The following is a 23,261-nucleotide window of genomic DNA, read 5'->3' on the forward strand; positions in this document are numbered from 1 at the left end:
CCCACAGGGGACCCTCCTGTGTGGTGCTGCACTAAGGGAGTGGGGTAGGGGTGGGGTGATTGGAGGGCATAGGGATCTGGCAGCTTACTTGGTGCTGAGCCAGAGTTCTAGTGGTGGTATGTATCTGACATGTACTGAGGCTGGGGGGCGGGCAGCACTGTGTTTCCCTGGGACTTCACTGAATCACAGGAAGGTCTGACCATTGGAGGCTGCCTGTATGCCTGAGGTTGTGCTGAAGCCCAGGGAGGTCTGGTTGCTAGAGGCTGCCTACTTGCCTGAGGCAATGCTGAAGAACATAGTGGTTCTCTGAGCGGGAGTCTGCCTATTTTCCAGGCACGTGGGAGGGTCCTGGAGTAGGCTTTTTGCCTGCTTCACTGCACTAGGGCTCAGGATTTCCTGCTGGTTGGCTGAGGTGGGGCATGCGGCTGGTTTGCTGAGATTCTTCCTGTGTCCTTTTTAACCCAAGTGAGACATACCTTTCTTGTCGATCTTCTGAGATTTGGGGGCTAAAAGATTGTTTATACTGTGATTTTGTTGGTTCTGCTGTTCTAGGATATGTTTGGGGGTGCTATTTTGTGGTTGTTTCGAGGTGAATCTGGGAGTGTTGCAGTGACTTGCTGCTTGCTCCACCATCTTGGCTCTCTGAAGCCACCCCATCATTCTTTGGAGAAGAAAATTGGAGCTCAGAGCTTGGCTGATTTGCCCAGGGTGATGTAAATGGAAAGGTTAGGAAGGGGATTTGAACACAGATTCTTCTAGACTTCCTGAAGAGATAGCTGTACTTCCAAAATGTTTAGCTGAGAGGACAGAGATAGTAGTTTATGTTTCTGACAAATACAGGTCAGGATGGGATACTTCTAATGATATTCCAATGCTATGTATACAAAATAAGTTATATCCATGCATATGTATATAAAACATGGTGTTATGTGTAATTGATTTGAGCACCAACAATGCTCTGGTTAAAATGAGATGCAGTCCCAGACCTTCCGTTTGTTAAATGCACAAGATCGAGCCAGAGATTATGTCCAAAACAGAGAACAAAATTCATGTTTATAATTCGTTAAGTACAACCACTCAACATCTTTATTAGAGAGGATCCTGAAGAGTTGTTGTGGCTAAAAAAATGTCTTTTTGTGTGTTTAGAAAAAGTTCCTTTTTCTATGTGTCTGTTTATATTTCAATTAAAATGGCCAGTTGTTTAAGTAACCCTTGATTAGAGCTGCAAACACATGGGAGTATTGAATGAACTTGGCTCTTCCCATGAACTACCTTGTGAAATTCAAGCAGGCTTGGAAAGCACAGACTCATTTTCCTTTACAAATCCAGGTACGATTTGATGATGGTGAACTTCAAGGACCTTCTGATTTGGGGGGAAGGGGAGTGAAATGAGAATTGGGGTATTACTTCCTCTATTAGATTTGTCATTTTCTCATCTATAAAATAGTTAATACTGGACCCCCAGGGTTAATACCCACCCCAAAGATCACCTGCTCTCACACACATCGTCTTCTTCTTGATTATTACCTGGCCCATAGTTGTATTGGCCCTCTCCAGCTACCCAAGTAACTCAAGCTGATTCACCTGAAGCTAGGTCCTTTCAGTGTCCAGACAGATCAGGAGACCTGGGATCTAAATCCTGGCTCTGCCATTAGATCCCTATGTGACCTTGGGCAAGGCACTTCTTCATAAGCCTCAGTTTCCTCCTCTGTAAAATGAGAGAATTAAGTTAGATGGCTTCTGAGACCCCTTTTGGCTCTTGATCTCTCTTAGTCAAATCACTTCAACTCAACTCTCTGGGCCTCTGCTTCCTCCTCTGTCAAATGAAGGGGATTAATTGGATGGGCTCCAATCCCTGACAAGTAGTCATCTAGCCTCTGTTAGAGGACCCCAGAGGTGAAATCTGCCACCTCCATGCTACTTGAGATAGTAATGACACACACAGGAAGAGAGTGCCCTTCTGACCTGGCCCTATCAAGTTGACATGCTTACTTTAGTAGAGAAGTTTATCTCTTGAAGAGATGTATATCCCTTTTTTTCTGGCACCAGTCATAGATTCTCTCAGACTTTATGGCACTCTTGGATTCCCTTCTTCATTCTGAAGAGAATAGGAAGTTATTTCTCCCACCCAGAGGCCCCAATCTGTTCTCTAAGAGGAGACAGCCTCGTTCCCATTCTCTAGTTCCAATAGTTCAGAGATCCTCCTTTCCCCCTTCCCTTCTGTTCCATGATGCTCCACACTCTAATCTCTCATCTGGTTTGGACTCCTCACTGCTTCCTCCATGTCTCGTCCTCTGGGGGTCCTTCTTGTAGAATTTGTTCCATTCATTTCTGTTCACAGGAATCTAAAATTCGAGTTTGGGTATGCCCTTCCACCCTGACAAAAGAGTGGAAGTTGCCTGTTGGCAGGGGGAGGTATTTATAGCCTACCAAAGTACTCTTTTCCACTACTTGCTCTTCTATTCTCCCAGTATTTAGCAGTCCCAGTTCAATGTCCTGATCTGCCCTAGTCTAATAGTTAGGGATAGAGGCAGCTGTGGCATGGGAAATAGTTGGCAAAGCCAGATTCAAGTCCAGTCTATGTGACCTTGGGCAAGTCACTTAATGTGTGGCCAAGTACTCCAGGCAGCTCTCTAAGACTGTCAATTGCAGAGGAAGTACTGGTTTGCATTGATTCAGGGAATGTCTTCATTGGGGGCTCCCTATACCAATTCTCTGCCCCCAAAACCCCAAAATTATAAAAGAGGGTAGGGATGATAAGGGAAGAGATGTAATAAAAAATAATACTTGATATTGATATAGATTTTATATACCTTTTCTCATTTGCACTTCATAATAAGCCTGAAAGGTAGGCATTCCCTCTCTGTTTTATGGATACAGAACCCAAGGTTCAGAGAGGTTCAGGTCTTTGCCCACAATCATAGAACCTAGTAAAGATCACAGGTGAAATTCGAACCCAAGTTTTCCAGACTCCAAATCCAGCACTTTTGTTACTGCTGTCTCATGTAGATGGGTGCTCTCATGAAGTCAGCCATGGCAGGTACCAGCCTAAAGTTAGCATGGAGGTTAGAGGGGCATGGAGAGGGCTGAAGTGGGATACATGCCTCCTCAGTCCAGCAAGCAGGCAAATGTATGAACCAACCCTTCTTCCTGGGGTGGGTTATTTCTTTGGATTTTTCCATGCCAGGACTTTTAGAGAATAGATATGTGCTTTGAAAGTGCCTAACCTCAGTCCTGGCCCTGTCTTGGCCTTATGTACCACACCTTTGGCTTAACCTAGAGTAGAGATGAAACAGGAGACAGGCATACAATGGAGAGACTAAGAGCCTTGCAGATAAGGATAATATGATCCAATTTTTGATGGCAAGCAATTTGGGAAGCAGTGAAGAGGCCTGAAGAGGAGGACTAAGGTGGCCATGGTAACAGGAATAGAGGAGCATTTTAACAGAAGCATTTTGAACCAATTGACTGAGAGAGAGATGAAAGGTGGGCTGGACGTGAAGAGGAAAGGAGCCGTAGTCCAAAGATGATTAAAGCACAGATGAGGCTTCTAACTGTTTAGATGGAGAAGTGATGGAGGTAAGAAGGATGGTGAAGGGAGAAGCTGAGGATTTTGCCATGGCCTAGATTTAAAAGCAAGATGAGAAAGAGGGAGACATGAAAGATAGAGCCTCCACCCTCTTCACCATCCTTCCTTCCTGCCCTCCCTCCCTCCCACCCTGCTCACCACCAGTTTGGACAGGAAAACCTCACCCCTCACCCTTTACCCCTCACCCTCACCCCCATTTCTGCTATGAACACTTGTTGGAACTGGGTAGCAACCCAGCCCAAATCTGGGGCCTAAAACAATTTCTCTGAAAGCAACAGTGCCTCTTCCCAAATCAGAGAGCAGTGGTGGGGGTGGGGTTCGATTTGGGGCATGAGGGGAGGGGAAAAGTGGCTCTCAAGCACCCCCCATGTGCCAAGAACCATTCTAAGCATTTTATAAATATTATCTCGCTTCATCCAAATCAGAAAGAGAGTTGCTTGTTTTTTTTAAATTATTCATCACTTTCAATTCAATCTGATAAATCTTGGTTGATCACTGGCTGCATGTTCCATGCACTGGGGACAGAAAGTCTTTATATTATATGTATTATATGTACTGGGTAGGGAGGGCAAATTGCAGAGAAAGAGACAGGTGTGCAATTCGAGGTAGGAAGTAATATGGGCTTAACAGGAGGGTAAATATAGAAGCCCCTCTCCCTCATTTGACAACTGAACCACTGTAATCCTCACCCATAAATGCTGAAAGCCAAGGAGAGCCCAAGGAACAGGTAGGAAACTTGAAGTTCTTAAAATCAGAGGAGAGAGGACTTGCCCTACCCTTGAGGCCACTCCCCTTAAGCTATAAGTGATGAGCTAGCCAAAGCTAGCAGCCAGAGGTCCCTGGCAGCTCAGGGCACTGAGAAAAGCAACAACCATAGAGCTTCAGCCTGTGCCCAAGCCAATACCCCACCGTGGAAAGAGGAGTCCTTGAGTCCTTTACCTAATGACTGGCCCTACTGGGTGGTCAGAGTTGACCACCAACTTAGAATTCTACTGTATTTCCTACACTTGGTTGCCTGCTTATATGAGGAGTAGGCCTGCTGGGACTAAACAACTGAGCCATGTCTTTCCTGGGTTGAAGGGGGCTATCTGCCTGAGGCACCCTGGGTAGAAACTAAAGGCACACAGTCATGTGATAGATGCTCTCTTATATACCAATTACAGGCATACTTTGTTTTATTGGGCTTTGCTTTTTTTATTGTGCTTTGAAGACATTGAATTGATTTTGGTTTTGTTTACAAACTGAAGGTTTGTGGCAACCTGCATGAAACAACTCTATTGGCGCCATTTTCCCAACTCACGTTGTATCTCTATGTCACATGTTGATATTTCTCGTGATCTTTCAGACTTTTTCACTGTTGTCATATGTGTCACGAAAGGGTACATTTTGACCTGTGATCTTGGATGTTACTATTAGAATTGTGTCAAGGGCACCATAAGCCACACCCATATAAGACAATGAACTCGATCAATAAATGTGTACCTTCTGACTACTCCACCAACCAGTCATTCCCTGTCTCTCTCTACTTCTACCTGGGCTTCCTTATTCCTCAAGGCACATCAGTATTGAAATTAGGCCAATTAATAACCTTACAATGGCCTTTAAGTGTTCAAGTGAAAGGAAGAGCCCATCGATGCAGCAAACTTCAATGTTATGTTATTTTAAGAAGTTGCCATAGCCCCCTACCCTTCAACAACCACCACCACCATCAGTCACCAGTCATCAACATCGAGGCAAGACCCCTCACCAGCAAAGGGATTGCAACTCACTGAAGGCTCAGGTGATGGCAAGCATTTTTTGGAATAAAGCCTATTTTAGCAATAAAAAGATTTTAATTAAGGTATATATATTGTTTTTACACACATAGTACTATTGCACACTTAATAGGCTACAGTATAGTGTAAACATAACTTTTATGTGCACTGAGAAACCAAAAAATTTGTGTGACTTGCTTTATTGTAATATTTGCCTTATTGCAGTGGTTTGGAACTCAGTTCATAATATCTCTGAGGTATGCCTGTATTCCTTGTATTGTTTCTACTCAAAAGAACAAAACACTATATATGGCATCCAATGATTCCAAGCTGTTTGCTTGGGGGGAGCGGGGTGTAGCTCCATCATGCCAAGGTTATGTGACTCCAGCTCAGTGAAATGTACCGTTTCAGGGAAGAGGTAAGGGTTTCAGGGAAGGTGGGTAAATTGGGTAAATCCACACTATCCACATACTTTAGGCTGACCCTAAAGAAAGGCTGACACCCTTAGGCTGACACCCAGAGAAAGGTGGAGCTGGAGGATAGAAGGTTGCCTACTTTGAGGACTATCACTTGACTTCCCCAGGACACTCCTCCCCCTCCCTTAGTGGGGTAAAATTTTGTGCCAAGGAGAGCTTTGAACTTGTCCAGAGACTGATTAGTGACTAGCAATGGCACTTTGTGGTCATCAAGGAAAGACAGGGATCTAACAAAATGCCCCAGGAGCATTTGAGAAAGGAGAGGATGGATGCTGAAGATCAGAAAAGACTACCTGAAAGACGTAGCATCTGAGCAGACTTTGGGTGGAAGATAAATATCGGAAAGGAGATGAGGAAGCAGTGTTTCCATGGAGTCAGTCCATGGAGGAACACATACTTGCATGAAATAAGGCTGGAAAGGTCAGTGGTAACTAGATTGTGAATGGCTTTAATGACAAGCAAGGGAGTTTGTATTTGATCCTCAAGTCAGTCAGTCAGTCAACATTTATTAAGCACCTGTTATGTGCCAGGCACTGTGAAATAGGGAGGTACTGAAACTTTTTCATTGAGGAGGAGGGCAGGGGAGGAATGTGACATAGTCCTGCATGTGCCTCAAGAATATTATTTTGGCAACTATGCAGATTGGAGAGGAGAGAGACTAAATGCAGGGGACTAGATAGGAAACTATTTCTCCATAACAGTAGGTATCCTAGGCAAAAGCTCCCTTCCCCTACTACTACTCCCTGCTCTGACATCCCAGTCCATGTCAGCCCTATCTTGTTCCTGTCTTGCCTTCTCATTTCATTATTCCCTGTGGAATTCTGCTCTTATTGTTAAAAGAGCTACTTGGGCCAGACTTCTTCCTTTCAGACTCCTTCCATTGTCTTGCAAACCCAGAAACTTCCCTCCCTCCGAAAGGCCACTTCTCCTCGGAACTGAATGTACCTTTTAGAAGAGTTGGAGCCATGGACACATAGACACACATGGACATATGGAGGGGCTAGCCTTGGCAAGGAGAAGGCTCATCTCTTCATCAGAGATGGGGGCAAAGAAAGAAGAAGGCAAGATGATGAGGACGGATTATGAGCTGAAGGTGGGGCAGCGGAGAAGAGGGAGCTCAGAATGGGAGACTTTTATTTTTTCAGTAAAGTAGAAAATGAGATCCTTTGCTGAGAGGCCCGAGGAGGAAGGACCTTAGACTAGTAGGAAGTGGAGCAATGGGAAGGACTTGGAGTCAGAGGGGGTCATTTCCAAGTATTCTGTGTGTGACCCTGGGCAAATCATTTCACCTACTTCAGTTTTCTCCTCTGTAAAATGAGGGATTTGGAATAGGTGATCTCTAAGGAAGGTCCCTTCTAGCTTCTAAATCTATTGTCCTACGAACAGTGTAAACCAAGGCACAAAGGTTTTTTTAAAAAGATGGAATTTGGGGGCTACATGGAGTTAAGTTCCATCGGAGCACAAAATGTCTGAAGGGGCATACCGTGAATTCAGGCTGTAAGTCGTGGCTTAAGGAAGCTAGTGGAGAACCCTGGTTGCCAATATGAAGAGAGGCTGCTTTGTTCGTGAGGCTGTGGGAGTCACTGAAGGTCCAGGAGCATGGGGGCAATGCCATCAGACCTATGCATTAGCAAAGATTACTTTGGCAGCCGTGCAAAGGATGGATTGGAGAGAGAAAGAAGGAGGAGAAACCTGTTAGTAGTCTATTGCGGTAAATGACGGCTGTAAATTGTGACTTAATAGAAAAAAAAACCTGATGGACGAAATTGACAGTTTTATCTCCCTGGTTTTTTTTTTTCCATTGGATCACATTAGCATTTACATCTACACTTCTTTTTAGTGACTACTGAAGTGTTGCAATTTAGTCAGAATTTAAATTGAAAGCTCTGTGGTGTGTGTGTTAGGCTCCCCAAATATGATTTGAAAGTTGCATTTTGGCTCTCAGAAATAAATGCATTTCTTACCCTTTAGCCATCTTGTAAATATATTGTGTTTTCTAGTTCTCCTTTTACTTAGAGATGAAAATAAGCTCCATCACTGCCACATCCCCCCACAGTCCACCCCTTGTGCTAGACACAGTCAACCCCAGGAAAGTTGACAGCTAGTATTTCAGGTGAAAGGGGCCCCTGCCAGGTTCTTCTGTGGCAGGGTCTCAGTCTTATCACCCACACCCCTGAGGGGCAAAAGGTATTGATTGTGTCCATCTAAAGAAAGGAAAGTGACTAAAGCTGTTGGAGGTTAGAGCTTGATGAAGTAGCTAGAGCTGTAAGCTGCTCCGAATATGCAGCAAATGAAGCCTCTTGAAGTCAGAAAATCCTTCATTTCATGGAGTGGATTGGGAACTAAGTGGATCAGGGACCCCCTATTCAGTGTTGCCATATAAATAAATTTTTAAAAAGAATCCTTTAGAGATCATAACACATTAAGATAGGAATTAATAGAGAGAACAAGCAAAAAGTATATACCTAGATCAAAACTTAAATAAAATTCTGAATAATGAGTGAGTTAAAGAACAAATCATAGGAACAAGTAGCAATTATGATGGGAAAAATGATAAAACAATATACCAAAATATATGGGATGTAACAAAAGCAAGACTCGGGGGAAAAGTTTATCTCTGAATACATGCATTAAAAAAATAGAAGAAGGAAAGATTAATGAACTGAGTATTCAATTTCAAAGCTCAAAAGTCAGCCAATTAAAAGCTAAAAATAAGCACAAAAGAGGAAATCTTGACAATTAGAGGAGAACTAGATAAGAGAGAAGCAAGAAGACTATTAAATTATAACACTAAAAGTTAATTTTTTTAAAAGGCTGGCCTGATTTTTCAAAATAGAGAAAGTCCATTTACCCTAATAAAAATAAATGTCAAATTATACAAATATGAAAAGATGTATCCAAACCTTTATGTGCAATTATATATAAATATAAATGAGAATTTAGAGAAAATGGACAGATATGGTTTTAATTTTAAATGTACTTTTAATTCCCAAATTAAGAGAACATGAAATAAATACCTTAATTTTTATCCCAGAAAATGAAATTAAGTTGAACAAGTCATAAAGAAGCAACCAAATTAAAAACGACAAACAAAAACTCCAATTGAGATAGATTCCCTGGTAAATTCTGTTAAACATTTGAAGTAATAATAATAGCAAATATTTTTATGCTGTTCACTGTGTGCCAGGCACTGTGCCAACCACTTTACAATTATTATCTCATTTAATCTTTACAACAACCCTGGGAGGTAGATACTATTATTGCCTCCATTTTTATAGAAGAGGAAACTGAGGATGACAGAAGGTTAAGCTATTTGCCCATGGTCACACAGCTACCAAATGCCTGAGGCTGGATTTAAACTCAGGTTTTCGTACCTCCAGGCCCAAAGCTCTATCCACTGTGCCACCTAACATGGAGAAAGAAAGCACCCTGTTAAAATTCTTTTGCGAAACAAATATGGCCTTGGTACTGAAACCAGGGAGGGATAAAGCAAAGCAAGAGACCTATGGACCAATATCACTAATGAATACTGATGCAATTATTTTCAATAAAACCCAACCAACAATATAAGAAGAAAATGAAATTCATTTAATTGACAAAGAGAAATTAACTCATTGACAATTAACTAAAATGTATTGACTGACAAAGAAAAGACAAAAATTCTTTCTATTTGAAGACAACATGATGATTTGAAATTCTAGAGAATATGCAAAAATATAATTAAGACAATAGCTTCAGAAAAGTATTCAAATTCAGGATTCAAAATAAAGTCACAGAAAATCAACAAGGTTTGTGTTTTGTAAAAACAAAAACCAGAAGGAAGTAATAGACAGAAAAATCTTACTCAAAATAATCACAAAAATGCATAAAATATTGGAAAGTCAATCTACTAAAACACACTCAAAACATAAGTACAATTAAAAATTCTCTTTAAAGAAATAAAGGAAGACAAATAACTAAAAAGATATTTGTTTCTCATTGTGGGGCCACATCAATGTGATTAAAAGGATAACACCTGAATTAATTTAACAATTTAGTGCTGTACTGATCAAAGCAGCTGCTTTATAAAGCTAGACATTATAATAGTGAAATTCACCTGAAAGAACAAAAGGTCTAGAATTTCCAGGGAATTCGAGGTGGTAGGGGGATAGAGGGATGGCAGGGAAGGTGAGTAAGAATGAAGGTAGAATAGCACTTTCAAACCTCAAACTACATTTTAAAGCAGTATCAAAATTATTTGGTAGTAGTTAAACAATAGAAAAGTAGATCATTGTTACCCTACCAGATAAGAAAGACTCAGAATCAATGAAATTCAATCTCAGAGTTAAAAAAAAAAAAAAACAAGAACATAAACTGCTTGAGGAAGGCCTCCCCATCTGAGGACAACTGCTGGGAAAACTGGAGGGTGCTTTGGCAAAAAAAAAAAAAAAAAATAGACCAGCATCTTAAATCATATACCACAGTAATGTTTCTCTAAATCACTCATAATAAGAGAATTGCAAATTAAAGCAACTCTGAGGTTTCACCTCACTCCAAATCAAACTGACAAAAAGATGACAAAACAGAGCAGCAGTTTCTGAGGGGCAGAGTGAAGCAAGTAAAAGTGGGAAAACGAAATACACAATGATTACAGCAATGTAAGTTGAAAGAAAAATAAAACAAAACTGAACAGTAGGCAATTATAATGAACAAGTTTGATGACCACCACCACCACCACCATCACCCCCCTCTCCCATCACCACAAGGAATGAAAAAATTCACTGCCTGCCTTTCACTGCAAGGGGGAAGACCAGGGGCATGGAATGTTGTGTGTTATTGATATGTCGGTTGAGTTTTGTTTTGTTTTTGTCTTAAACCTTTGTCACAAAGGAAAACTAGTATGCTTGGTAGAGGCAGGGGGTGGGGGGCATATTGGAAATGAACAAGAGGTAAAATTGAAGCTTTTTTAGAAAATAGCAGAAGTAGGAAACTCAAGTTAGAAGCCAATTTGACACCAGTAAATCTATCATATCATGACAATCTCTCAACAAGAACTGTTTATGATGCATTTATCACTGTCATTTGTCTTACCCCAGACTCTTAGTAGGCTGGGATATTTCCCTAGAAAAGAGGAACATGGGTTTTTTTGGTTTGGGGTTTTATTTTTTTTAGCTTTTCTTCCGTCAATAACAAATGCATGTTCAGACAAGCAGTGGTGACCTTTAGCAGAAATTTAATACATGACTCGGAGTTAGACCACAGATGTGAGGGAGACTTTCTGGTTATTGCTGAAATGATTTTTAATCCTTCTGTGTTTTGTTCTTTTCAAAAACCAAATGGACCTGAACCAACACACTAATCCTGTTTTTTGCTACCTCTAAGGCGTCATTCGGAATTTTGTGATTGGAAAACACTACCCTGATTTATTAACAAACAGAAATTGTCTTTAATATTGCTTCCCTGAATACCTAGGTTGTAATATTGTGCTATAAGGGAGTGATTCTCATCCATCGGATGAAGAGTAATAAATGGACTGAATTCATCATTCAGTTTCCGATGTGGAATGTGCGTCAAACATTGAGCAGGTCTCCTTGGAGATCTGTTTTTTATGGATTAGGAAAGTAGTTCCACAAGCATTAGATCTGATCAGTCACCCGAAGGACCTTAAAGGCACTCTCAGCATAAGGTTTATCCTTCTTAATGAAAAAGGAAATGTAAATAATAATAACTGACCTTACCCCACGTTAGATGGGGTGAAAGAAGATCCTGGGAAGAATGGAGGTCCTAAGCCATGAGAAAGCACTCCTCTCTCAGCCTGTAATGAACGACCTGCACACAAAGCTAGTGCCAATGGAACATGTCAGGTTAATGGTACCTTCTAACTTAGAAAGTATCCAAGCACTGGGTGATCATGATGTGTCAGAATCAGTCTATAATATGAGGGTGTGAATAGGTGCCCTGTCTTTTCTTGCTCTTGGGAACATCAAGCAAGGTGATACATAGAAAACACTTTTTAAACTCAAAAGCTTGATGTATAGGCCAGCTAGTATCATGATTCCTCCACTTAAAATCCTCCTTGGATGCCTTAGGCTGACATAGAGGTGACTTTATTTCAAGGGAGTGGGTAGTACAAGATTTGGCAAGTCCTCCTAAGCTAGGAAGGCTTCTAGTAGTCTAAAGTCTAACCTTTTCACCATGTCTGATCCTTCGTGAGCCCAGTTGGGTTTTTCTTGGTAAAGATACTGGAGTGGTTTGTCATTTCCTTTTTCAGTTCATTTTACAGATGAGAAAACTGAGGCAAACAGGGTGAAGTGATTGCTCAGGGTCTCACAGCTAGGAAGCATTTGATTTGAACTCAGAAAGATAAGTCTTCCTGATTCCAAGTCCAGTCTTCTATCCACTGCAACTAGAGAAGTGCAAAAAAGCTCATCACTAAGTTGGTCACTAAGTGTTGAATTTTTACAGTCACAGCAAATGATGGAGACTATCAGGTGGGGCTCTGGGTTCAAGGGACTAACTTCAGAGGCTATGGAGGTGATCACTTGCTCTCACCTGTTCATTCTCCAATATTTAGCATCAATGCTTCCTTAAATAAACAGTTCTGTGATGTTGCTACCACATCACTATAAAGGAAAGTAAGTACAACCCACACTGAGCATTTCCAACTGAAGGCTTTCTTTCTTGAAAACTAAAGCACAACTGATGACGGAGAAGGTTGTTTGAACGTAACTGCCTCTGATGTACCCCCTAGAACTGTGAGGGATCATCATATCTCACCATCTCCCATGTTCTCGGAGAGCAGATTGCAGTAAATTTTGGGACCAGCACATCTTGAGCAGAGTAAAGGTCTTTGGCAGAGCACAATTTGAGAATGAGATGTTCTTACTTATGTCAAGAAAAAAATGCACTACTTACATCTTGTTCTTCCAGTCATGTCCAGCTCTTTATGATTCTCTTTGGGGTTTTCTTGGCAAAGATACTGGAGTGATTTTCTATTTTCTTCTCCAATTCATTTTTCAGATGAGGAAATAGAGGCAAATAGGATGACGTGACTTGCCCAGGGTCACACAACTAATAAATGTCTAAGGTTGGATTTGAACTCAGGTCTTCCTGCCTCCAGGTCCAGTACTCTAATCACTGCAGTGCCACCCAGCTGCTCCACACTACTTATGTAACTAATCAGTAAAATCCCAAGGCCTTGAAGCTCTTTGGAGCACTGATAGGCCAAGGCACCTGGAGCTGAACTCAAGGACAACATCTGAAAATTCATGACTGATCTTTTGGGCAGCTAGGTCTCCAATCCTCAGTGGCCTTAGCCCAGTGGGGTCAAACTCAAAAAGAAACAGGGTCACTAAAACTATACATAAGGATCCACCTGTTGACTTAGAAAACCACATATTAACATTATCTGTGTTCTACTGCATTTTTCTTTATTTTGTTAAATATTCCCCAATTACATTTTAATTTGGTTTGGGAAGCACTTGGGAGTGTTGCAGTAGCAGTGTTGCCAGTGGGCCATGTGTTTTACACTTCTGAATTAGACTTATTTGGATGTAATTGGGGGCATCAGGAAGTGCTTCATGTAGATGTTATTTGAACTGAGCCAGGAAGGAAGGAAGGAAAGAAAGAAGGAAGGAAGGAAGGAAGGAAGGAAGGAAGGAAGGAAGGAAGGAAGGAAGGAAGGAAGGAAGGAAGGAAGGAAGGAAGGAAGGACAAGGCAGAGATGATGAAGGAAAGCAATCCAGGCTCTAGAGCAGCCATGGGATTAGCCAGAACAAAGACACAGAGACAGGAGAGAGGGCACTCTGTCCAATAGGTAGCTGAATATGCAAGAGAGAGGTTATGCTTAGGGATGGAGGAGAAAGGAACTCAGAACACAACCCTATGGGACAACCAGCAATTGGAGAAGCAGTATCTTGAAAAAAATCTAGAGAGAAGTGAATATCAAGAACAGAACAGTCAGCAGGATCAAAGGCTACATCAGAGGTTAAGAAGGAAGAAGACTGAGAAAAACCATTAGATTTTGCAATTGAGATCATTGGCCACTTTAGAGAGAACAGTTTCGGTTGAATGATGAAGCTGGATGCGAGATGAGGAGGAGGGAAGAAGAACCTCTCACAGAGTGTCCTCAAGTTTTTCAGTAAAATAGGAGGCAAGACCCTCAGCTGAGGTGGGGGAGGGGGGATACCATGGGAGACTTTAGGAGGGATACAAAGTTTTGTGATAAGATAGTAAATTGTCTGATTATTGCTGCTGTTTGGTCATTTTCATTTGTGTCTGACTCTCTGCAAAGAATGCCTGTTGAGTCGTTTTTCAATCATGTGTTACTCTTTGTGACCCCATGTGGGGTTTTCTTGGCAACAGTATTGGAGCGGTTTGCCATTTCCTTCTCCAATTCATTTGACAGATGAGGAAACTAAGGGTGAAGTGACTTGCCCAGGGTCACGCAGCTACTAAGTGGCTGAGATCATATTTGAACTCAGGAAGATGAGTCTTCCTGACTTCAGGACCAGCACTCTATCCACTGTACCTCCTAGTTACACTAGCAAATTGTTTAGGGAGTTGTAAAAAAAAATGCTTTGCTGTAGTGAAGAGTCATTTGAGATCACGAACTATAAATTTGTAATGGATTCAGTCAGTAAGGTTTTGTGATTTTCTCCCCTCTCTACTCAGCAGCCTCTACCTCAGCATGGAGGTGAGGGTTTCTAGTTTTCCTCTTACCTCTCTGACCACTCCTCAGTCTCATTTGCTCAGTCTCCAACTGTGGGTATCTCCTGAAGTTCTATCCTGGGCTTTATTCTTATTTCTCTGTACAAAGTCACTCAGTGAGCTCATCAGCTCCCAAAGATTCAATTATCATCTCTAGACAGATGGGTCCCAAAGATAGGCCTGTATGTTTATATGTGTGTATGCATGTGTGTATAAATGTATCACGGATGTGTGTCTATGCAGGATTTTTGTATGAGTGCATGTATGTATAAATGTATGCATGTATTTATATATGCATGATGTGTGTATGAATGTATAGGTGTATAAATGTATGCATGAATGTGTGTATATATACATGATGTATGAATGTATGTATAGAAATGTATGCATGAATGCATCTATATATGCATGCTATGTGAATGCCTGTATGTATGAATGTATGTGTGTGTGAATGTATGCATGTCTCCCTAACCTCTCTCCTGTGCTCCGTCCTTGCATCAGCAACTGCCTTTTGGATGTCTTGAACTGAGTGTCCCATAGACATTTCAAAATCAACATACCCAAATGAACTCATTCTTTTCCCCCAAATCTCTTCCTCTCTTCCCAATTTTCCTGTCACTGTGGGTGGCACCACACTTTCCCTAATCAACCAGGCTCAACATCATCCTCACTTCCTCACCTTCATTGCCTTGACATGTCCAATCTGCTACCAGACTGTATGTCTACCTTTATAAGTATCTACCTCCTCAATTCACATGGCCACCACTCTGGTTCAGGCCTCCATTATCACTACTACAATAGCCTTCTCATTGAACTCCTTTCCACAAGTCCCTCCCCTCTCTGATCCATCCTCCATTCAGCTTCCAAAGTGATTTTTCTAATATGCAGGTCTGACCATGTTGTTCCTCCCCCCCCTTAATAGACTTCAGTGGCTCCCTATTGCCTGCAGAACAAATTGCAAAGTCTTGTGTTTGTCATGTAAAACCTTTTCTACCCTTAGCCGTTCCTACCTTTCCTATCTTCTTACACTTTCCTCCCTTCCCCACCTCCAACATACTCCGGTCCAGTGAGTGACACTGGCCTTCTTACCATCCCTCACACATGGCACTCCTCCTCTTACCGCTTCCCTAGCTGTCTCCCATGCCTATAATTTTCTCCCTATTCACCTCCACCTACTCTCTTCCCTGACTTCCTTCAGATCTGTGCTCAAACCCTACTTCCTTTGGGGGACCTTTGTCTACCCCCCTCCACCCAACTGCTCATGCTTTCCTTCTAAAACTACGTTCATCTACTCTGTAGATAGCTGGTATGTACACAGGTGTTTGAAACTGTGTGCTGGTGTTTAACGACCAGCTCTCCAGAAAAGGAATGTAGAGTTGATACACTTTTAAAAGTTGAATCTGCATCGGTAACATTTCTCCATCACTTTCTTAAGTTTAGACAATCAATGAAACAAAATCAAGCCCTGATTTGTAACCCACTGGTTTCCAGGGTGTTAACGTTCACACTGAAAATTTCCCAATCCTTTTCCCCAGTCAGATCCTGTTGGCTCCACCCTTGAGTATTTGATCGGATTTTTTGCTAAGCTCCTTGGGGGCAAAGATTGTTTTTGCCTTTCTTTGTATCCTCAGCACTTGGCACATAATAAGTACTTAAATGTTTGTTGACTGACTGATTGACTAACAGGAGAGAGATTGGGGCTGGATATATGGATCTGGGAATTGTTTGCTTAGAAATGATAACTGAATCCATGGGAGCTAATGATTCACCAGGTGAGAGAGTAGCGAGACAAGAGGAAAAGGGCCCAAGTCAGAGCTTATGTTCCATCCCCTGGGGAAGATGTTGTCTGCCATCCTATCTTTGTTTTCTGCTTGGCACCTTTTCCTATGATGGGCTTCCTCCTGTACATCTGGTGCCCAGGTCCTGCTTGATGGGTCTTCAATTCAATGCAAGGTAAAATGCATTTGTTAAGCACGGGCCCTGTGCAAGGCACAGTACTAGACATGGGGGACACAAGAATAACAAAGCAGCCCCTGCCTTTGAGATACTTACATTTGACTGGAAGGGGAGGAGATACAGCATGGACATGGGAAGGTGCAGAAACTCATTTGAGAAGGTAACAAGCATTGACGGTGTGGGTTAAGGGGTGGGTGAATCCAGGAAGGCTTCTCATAGGAGTTGAAAGGGTGATGACTATGTGAAGGCCCAGAGTCAGGGACAGAATATTGAATTCTGGGAACAAGGAGCAGCCCAGCTTGGTGGGAACACAGAATGCATGAAGGGAGCTGTTAGGAGACAAGGCTGGAGAGGTTCATGGGAGTCAGGTGGTGGATAGCGGCAGGCACTGGACCTGGGATTTCATTGGCCTCATTAGGATCATCCTTGATGCTTCCTATCACCCCTGGGAGCCCCACAGATGAGGAAACTGCCTCTACCAGGGGGTACTGGCACCCTCTTGGCATCTTGTAGTCTTAGAGAGTTGCCCATAGCAGTGAGAGGTGAGGGGACTTGGACAGGGTCACCTAGACAGCCTCAGTCAGAGGAGGGACTAGAAACCAGGTCTTCCTAGCTTTGAGGCCATCTCTCTAACCAGTTTACCGCCCTGCTGTCAGACCATGGGTCTCATAGTTTATCCTAGAACTACAACAGAATATAAAAGATGCAAGGATAATAGGGAGTCATTGAGGATTTTTGGAGCAAGGAAATGACATAGCCAAATCTGCACCTTAGTAGGACTATTCTGGTGACTGTGCGGATTAGAGAAAGTGGAGACCAATTAGGAGTCTCTGACCATACTCCAGGTAAGAGAGGGCAGGGACCTGCACTATAGTGGTGGTCCTGTGAGTGTGTGTGAGAGCCATCCTGGTTGGAGGTGGCATCATCAGAAAGCCCAGTACCTGGTGAGATGTGGAGGAAACCTTAAGGATCACACTGAGGTTGGGAAGTTGAGTGACTGGAGGAGAAAGAGCAGTGTGAGGGAAAATGAGAGAAGAGAAACATAGGAGAGGGAGGGAAGGAGCCCCACAGGATACTTTGAGATCATTCCAGAATTCCTGACCTGCAGGGTGAGAGGGGACCACAGTAGCTGCCTAGCCCAGCCCATGCCTGAACAAGAGATCCATCTACAACACATTGGATAACCCTATGCTTAAAGATGGCCCCCACAGAGGGCAGCCATTCCACTTGGGGGCAGCCTAACTGGAAGGACATTTCCCCTGACATCAAGTCTAAGTTTGCCTCTTGCCAACTTCTCCCCATCCCTCCTGGTTCTGTCCTCCAGGGCCAAGAAGACACATCTATCCCCTCTTTCACTTGACAGCCTTTCATATATTTGAGGACAATAAGACTTCTCTTCTTCAGGTAAACATGCCCAGTTCCTTCCTATAATCTCTATAGGAGAATGGTCCCATGTCAAACCCACCAATGTCAGAAACCCCTTAAGCCTCCATCTTTAGTCCTTTACTCATCTCCCTGATTATGGGAGACCTTTCCCCATCTTGGATGATAGGTTATAGAGAGGCACGCTGTGCCCTCCCTATGTTAGATGATCCCCAGGGAGAAGGCCAGAATTCAAAAGATATCAATGAGAGAGATTAGCAGTATCTTCTGGACACCTGTTCCTGCGTCAAATTAATCAATTGACCAAACTTGGAGGTGTCAACAAGGGAGATTAGCAGCTATGTGGTGGCTGCTCCTCCAGCCCTGGTTTCTGGTGAACAAAAACAGGGAACAACTGGTCATTTGTCCCCCACAATTCAATTATCACCTGTGCCTGAATGACAGACACATTGACTTTTCTTGTTGCGTACCCATCTGTATCAGGTATCATCTGTAGTAGAGAGCTGGGACTGTGTGTCCCCTCCCTGACCTTCTGGCTAACACAGAGAAGAAGCTGGAGCTGCTCATCTTTCCTTCTTCCTTGGAAAGCTTCTCCATCCTAAATGGGAAACACCATCCTTTATATCACATCCCAAGGAATAAGCTGATGTACAGAGGAGACTGTGCCTTGGTCATACTCCTATCCCCAGTTTATCACTTTCAAGACTTTGGGGAATTTCCCCTTGGATGAAATCAGAGTCTGTCTGTCTGTCTGTCTGTCTCTCTCTCTCTCTTTCTCTCTCTCTCTCTCTCTCTTTCTCTCTCTCCCTCCCTCCCTCTCTCTCCAGGAATCAGAGGCTCCCCTCAAAGGAGATCCTATAGAGATCTATTCACAGCTCCCTGTGAATCACATATAGACAAATCAATGTGGACACACATAACCTACATGGACATAACACCCACATGCCCTACATTTCACTTTTTAAAAAGTCCTTTGGTAACTTTGTGAAGAATGGATTTGAATTGGGGAAACCTATGAGGAGGCCATTGTCCAGGTGAGATGGTAGATACATGAGTAGTAAGAAGAGAATAGATTTGATAGATATTAGATATTAGAGGTAAAAATGGCAGAAATTTGAAAACTGATTTGATATGTGGTAAAAGGAACATGGAAAACCAGGCATAAAGCCAAGGCTGCAAAATGGAGAGACTGGATGGATAGTTGTGGATGGGTGCTTATGCTCTCCCTAGGGCCAGAGCCCATTGATTGAGGATAAAGTGTATACAATATAGCCCATTTAGCCCACTATACCTATCAGCTAGACCCAGGTATCAGACTATGCTTTAATTTCACATACCATCAAGCCCCCTACCCAGACCATCCCCCCATCTGCTTACCACCACTACCCCACATGAACCCACACTCTCCTCACTAGACCAAACACCTGCCCTCCACATTCAAGACTTCTAGAATCCATGTGTCTGGCCTAGTCCCTGGCGAAGGTGATATACTCATCCTTGGACATTCTTCTTTAGGACCACTCAACCCAATTAAAGAGCAGAGGAAGATAGTAAGCCAGGTATTAAACTCCTTGAGACCAGTGGGAGAGTTACGTGTTATCTCTATGGGAAAGCAAATGTTTAGTCATACTGGAAAGAACCTACCCTCTCCCCACCCCTTTAATGGGCCTTCAATGGAATAGAATAGCATTGGATGCTGGAAACCTCTGTGCCTCAGAGATACCTCAACCATGCCTGCAAGAGTGAGCTATCTGGGGGAGATATACTAGAGCCAGCAAATCTACCACCCAAGAAAGGGAGCCTTGTCTTTTCAGAACCATCCAAGTCTGATTGGAGTAGGCGGGTATTGTTGGCATCCCTAACATTTGGGCATTCTTTCTTTACTTTTGTATTTATTGAGAAAGGTTGTCTAAGAGTGGGGAACCTGTGGCCTTCTAGATTCTCAGGTGTGGCCTTTTGACTGAATTCCAGCTTCACAGAACAAATCCTTTAATTAAGGGCATTTGTTCTGTGAAGTTTGGATTCCATAAAGGGCCACACTAGAGGACCTAGAGGGCCACATGTGACCTCGAAGCTGCAGGTTCCCCACCCCTGTAATATTTAGTGTATCCCCATTGCATATGATACTTGAAAGACACTGATTTTTAAAAAAAAGAAAGAAGGGAACAAAAGAAAGGCATATACTTAAGAAAGCCCGGGTAATAAGCATATCCCCTTCAACCCAAATAAATAGTGTAACAAATCAGGAGGTTTTCTGAGACTTCTGCTAAATTGTGCTGTCTGTCTGGTTGCTAGTCTCATAGTCAATCATTAATGGAATATTCTGAGAAGTTGTACCTGGTGTCCTGGTGCCCTGCCACCAGATGGAGGAGCTGAGGGTACATGCCCTTTCTTGGTGAGAAAGCTTGTTCACCACTATAACCTAGTTATTGGAGCTAAAAAGCTTTCAGTTTTGTTCTATTTTTTTTTTTGTGCTTCACTGCCTCAGTTCATGGAATTTTCCCATGATTCTCTGAATTCTTCATATTTACTGTTTCTTATGGTATAGAAATTTTCTATTCATGCATCAAAATTTGATAACCCATTTCTTTGTCACCACAACCAAAAAATGTGCAACTGTGAATATCTTGGTATACGTGAGATCTTTCTGTCTTTGGCCTCCTCTATGATTCCAAGAATCACTTTTTTATATATTTTTACATTTTAGTCACTGTTTTTGCATAATTTCCCATTGCTTTCCAGAATGGTTTCCCCTATTCATCAATCCGTCCAATAGTGAATGCATTAATGTAGGTATCATCAAGAGCCATTCGAACGTTGGCTTTCTAGATTTTGTCTTCCTTGTCCATTTACTCAATATGAGTGAATTGTTTTGATTTGCATTTCTCTTCTTAGTGATTTGGAGCCATCTTTCATATAAGTGATAGCTTGTAATTCTTCTTTTGAAAACTGTTCATATCTTTGAAATCCACCCCACAACCACCACCAATGGAGAATTGGTGTTGCGTATTTGTGCTAATGCCTGTATCTTTTGGATATCAGTCTCATATCAGGAATATTTGTTTTGGCAAATTGGGTTTTTCTTCCAGTCTACAGTTTTACTTCTTTTAACTTTGTTAATTTTGTTTGTACAAAACTTTTTTCATTTCAATGTCATTAAAATTGTCTATTTTATGGTTTGTGATTTCATTTATTCCTTATTTGGTTAAGAATTCTCCCTTTAGCCATGACTGTGAAACCAACCATTCCAATCATTTTCCTCCCATTTTTTTTTTTTTTTACGATGTGACCTTTCATATTTAAGTTGAGTTGGAACATGTGGAATAAGGTGTAAAATGCTGATCTAAACCTATTTTTCACCAAATTGTTTTCCAGATATCCCAGCAGTTCTTGTAAAATATGAAGTCCTTCCCCAAGTAATTTATATTTTCAAGTTTATTGAATACTGAACTAATGAGTTCAATTGTTTCTAATTCTTGATTAGCTAGTCTTTTCTACTGATCTACATTTCTATTTTTTAACCAGTACCAAATAATTTTAATTACTACCATATTATAGTATAACTTGAAGCCAGGAAGTACTATTCCCCCTTCATTCCTACCTTTTTCCATCATTTCCCTTGAGACCTTAGACGTTTTTGTTCCTTTAAATGAACTTTACTATTATTTTGTCTAGTTCTACAAAGTAACCCCTTGTTAGTCTGACTGGTGGAGTGCTGAATCTCTAACTTAAGCGGTATCATTCTTTTTATTGTATTGGTGTCATCCAATCACGTGAATTGAATAGATTTCTAGATATTTGTCTTCCTTTATTTCTTTAAAGAATGGTTTTTAATTGCCTTTGTATGTCTTAAGAATGCATTGGTAGATGGACTTCCAGATACCTTACACATTTTGTAATCATTTTGAATGTGATTTCCCTTTCTATTATTTCCCTCTAGATTTGGTTATTGCTATATAGAGATGCTGACATTTTGTGGATTGATTTTGTAGTAATACACTACTCCACATCTGTGAAGACCTAGATATGAGCCAGTTCCTGTCTAGTAGAATATTACTACTTCATCAAAGATATTAATTGCCTCAAGTAGTTTCTTTGATGATTCTCTAGGGTTTTCTAAGTAAATCATCATTTTGTTCATGAAGAGGAATAATTTTTCTCCATTTTGCCAATGTTCATTCCTTGAATTCCTATATCTCATTTGATGGCTTTTGTTAGTATTTCTAGAGCTATGTCAAATAGTAGTAGAGGGAGCTTCCTCAGTTTAATCTGATATTTCCTGAGAAATGTTACACCATTTCTCCATTGTAAATAATGCTAGTTTGGGGTTTCATGTCCTTTTTGAAAAACAACTCTTCTATATCTATGCCTTTTAGGATTTTGAACATAAATTAATGTTGCATGTCATCAAAGGTTTTTTTCTGTATATATGGATATAATCATGTGGTTTGTGTCATTTTTACTTTTAATATTAATATTTATGTCAATTGTTTAACTGGTGGTGAAACATCCTTTCATCCCTCATATCCAACATCATCATTAGTGAATAATTTTGTCTATACGTTACTGTAGTCTTTCTGATTGGATTTTTATTTAATTTTTGCATTAATCTTTATCAGGGATTATTAATCTAGTGTTCCCTTTATTTGCTTCATTCCTCCATAGTTTTAGTATCAGAATTAGATTTGGTTCAGAAAAGGAGTTTGTAGTATGACTTTTTCCCCTAATGTTTGAGAATAATTGGTATGGCAGAGCTTTAATTACTTTTTAAACATTTGATGGAATTCACCTACAAATCTGTGAGTCCCAGAATTTAGTTTAGTTTGTTTGGTTTTGTTTTCATATGGTGGTAGCAGCTTTGGGATTTGTTCAATTTCATTTTCTGAGATTGGGTTATTTAAGATCTGAGTTTTTTATTCCGTTAACATGAGTATTTTATATTTTAGGTAATCATCTGTGTCATTTAAATTCTCAGTTTTACCAGCATTTAATTATGCATAGTGAATTCCAATAATTCTTTTTATTTCTTTATTGTGATTTCACATTGTTCATTTTACTTTTTGGTAATTCGATTTTCCTATTTTTAAAAATACATTCAGCTAGAGTGTTATCAATTTTCTTGGGAATTTCAAAGAACCAACTCCTAGCTTTATCATTTCTACATCTTTTTTGTTTTCCATTTTATTAATTTCTCTTCTACATGTCAAGATCTTTTTTTGCATGTGCTTATTTCCCATTTGTTTCTTTGTTGATTCTCTAGATTTTGTTTGATTGCAAACTCAACTAGTTAATCCTCTAGTTTTCTATTTTATTCATGTATATTCTCAGAGATGTAATTTTATTTTATTGGTCTGTGGGGATTAATTAATCAATTCATTGTAAGTTTTTCATTTCACACACTTCTGATTGTTTTGG

At 41.1% G+C, this 23,261-nt stretch overlaps 1 pseudogene; it reads left to right on the forward strand.

Moving 5' to 3' along the window:
• Positions 1-323: 323 nt before the first annotated feature.
• Positions 324-23,261, forward strand: part of LOC140515963 (N-lysine methyltransferase KMT5A pseudogene) — a 137,325-nt pseudogene continuing 114,387 nt past the window's right edge.

The sequence above is a fragment of the Notamacropus eugenii genome, chromosome X (genome assembly GCF_028372415.1).
Source record: "Notamacropus eugenii isolate mMacEug1 chromosome X, mMacEug1.pri_v2, whole genome shotgun sequence".
Classification (NCBI taxonomy): Eukaryota; Metazoa; Chordata; class Mammalia; order Diprotodontia; family Macropodidae; genus Notamacropus; species Notamacropus eugenii.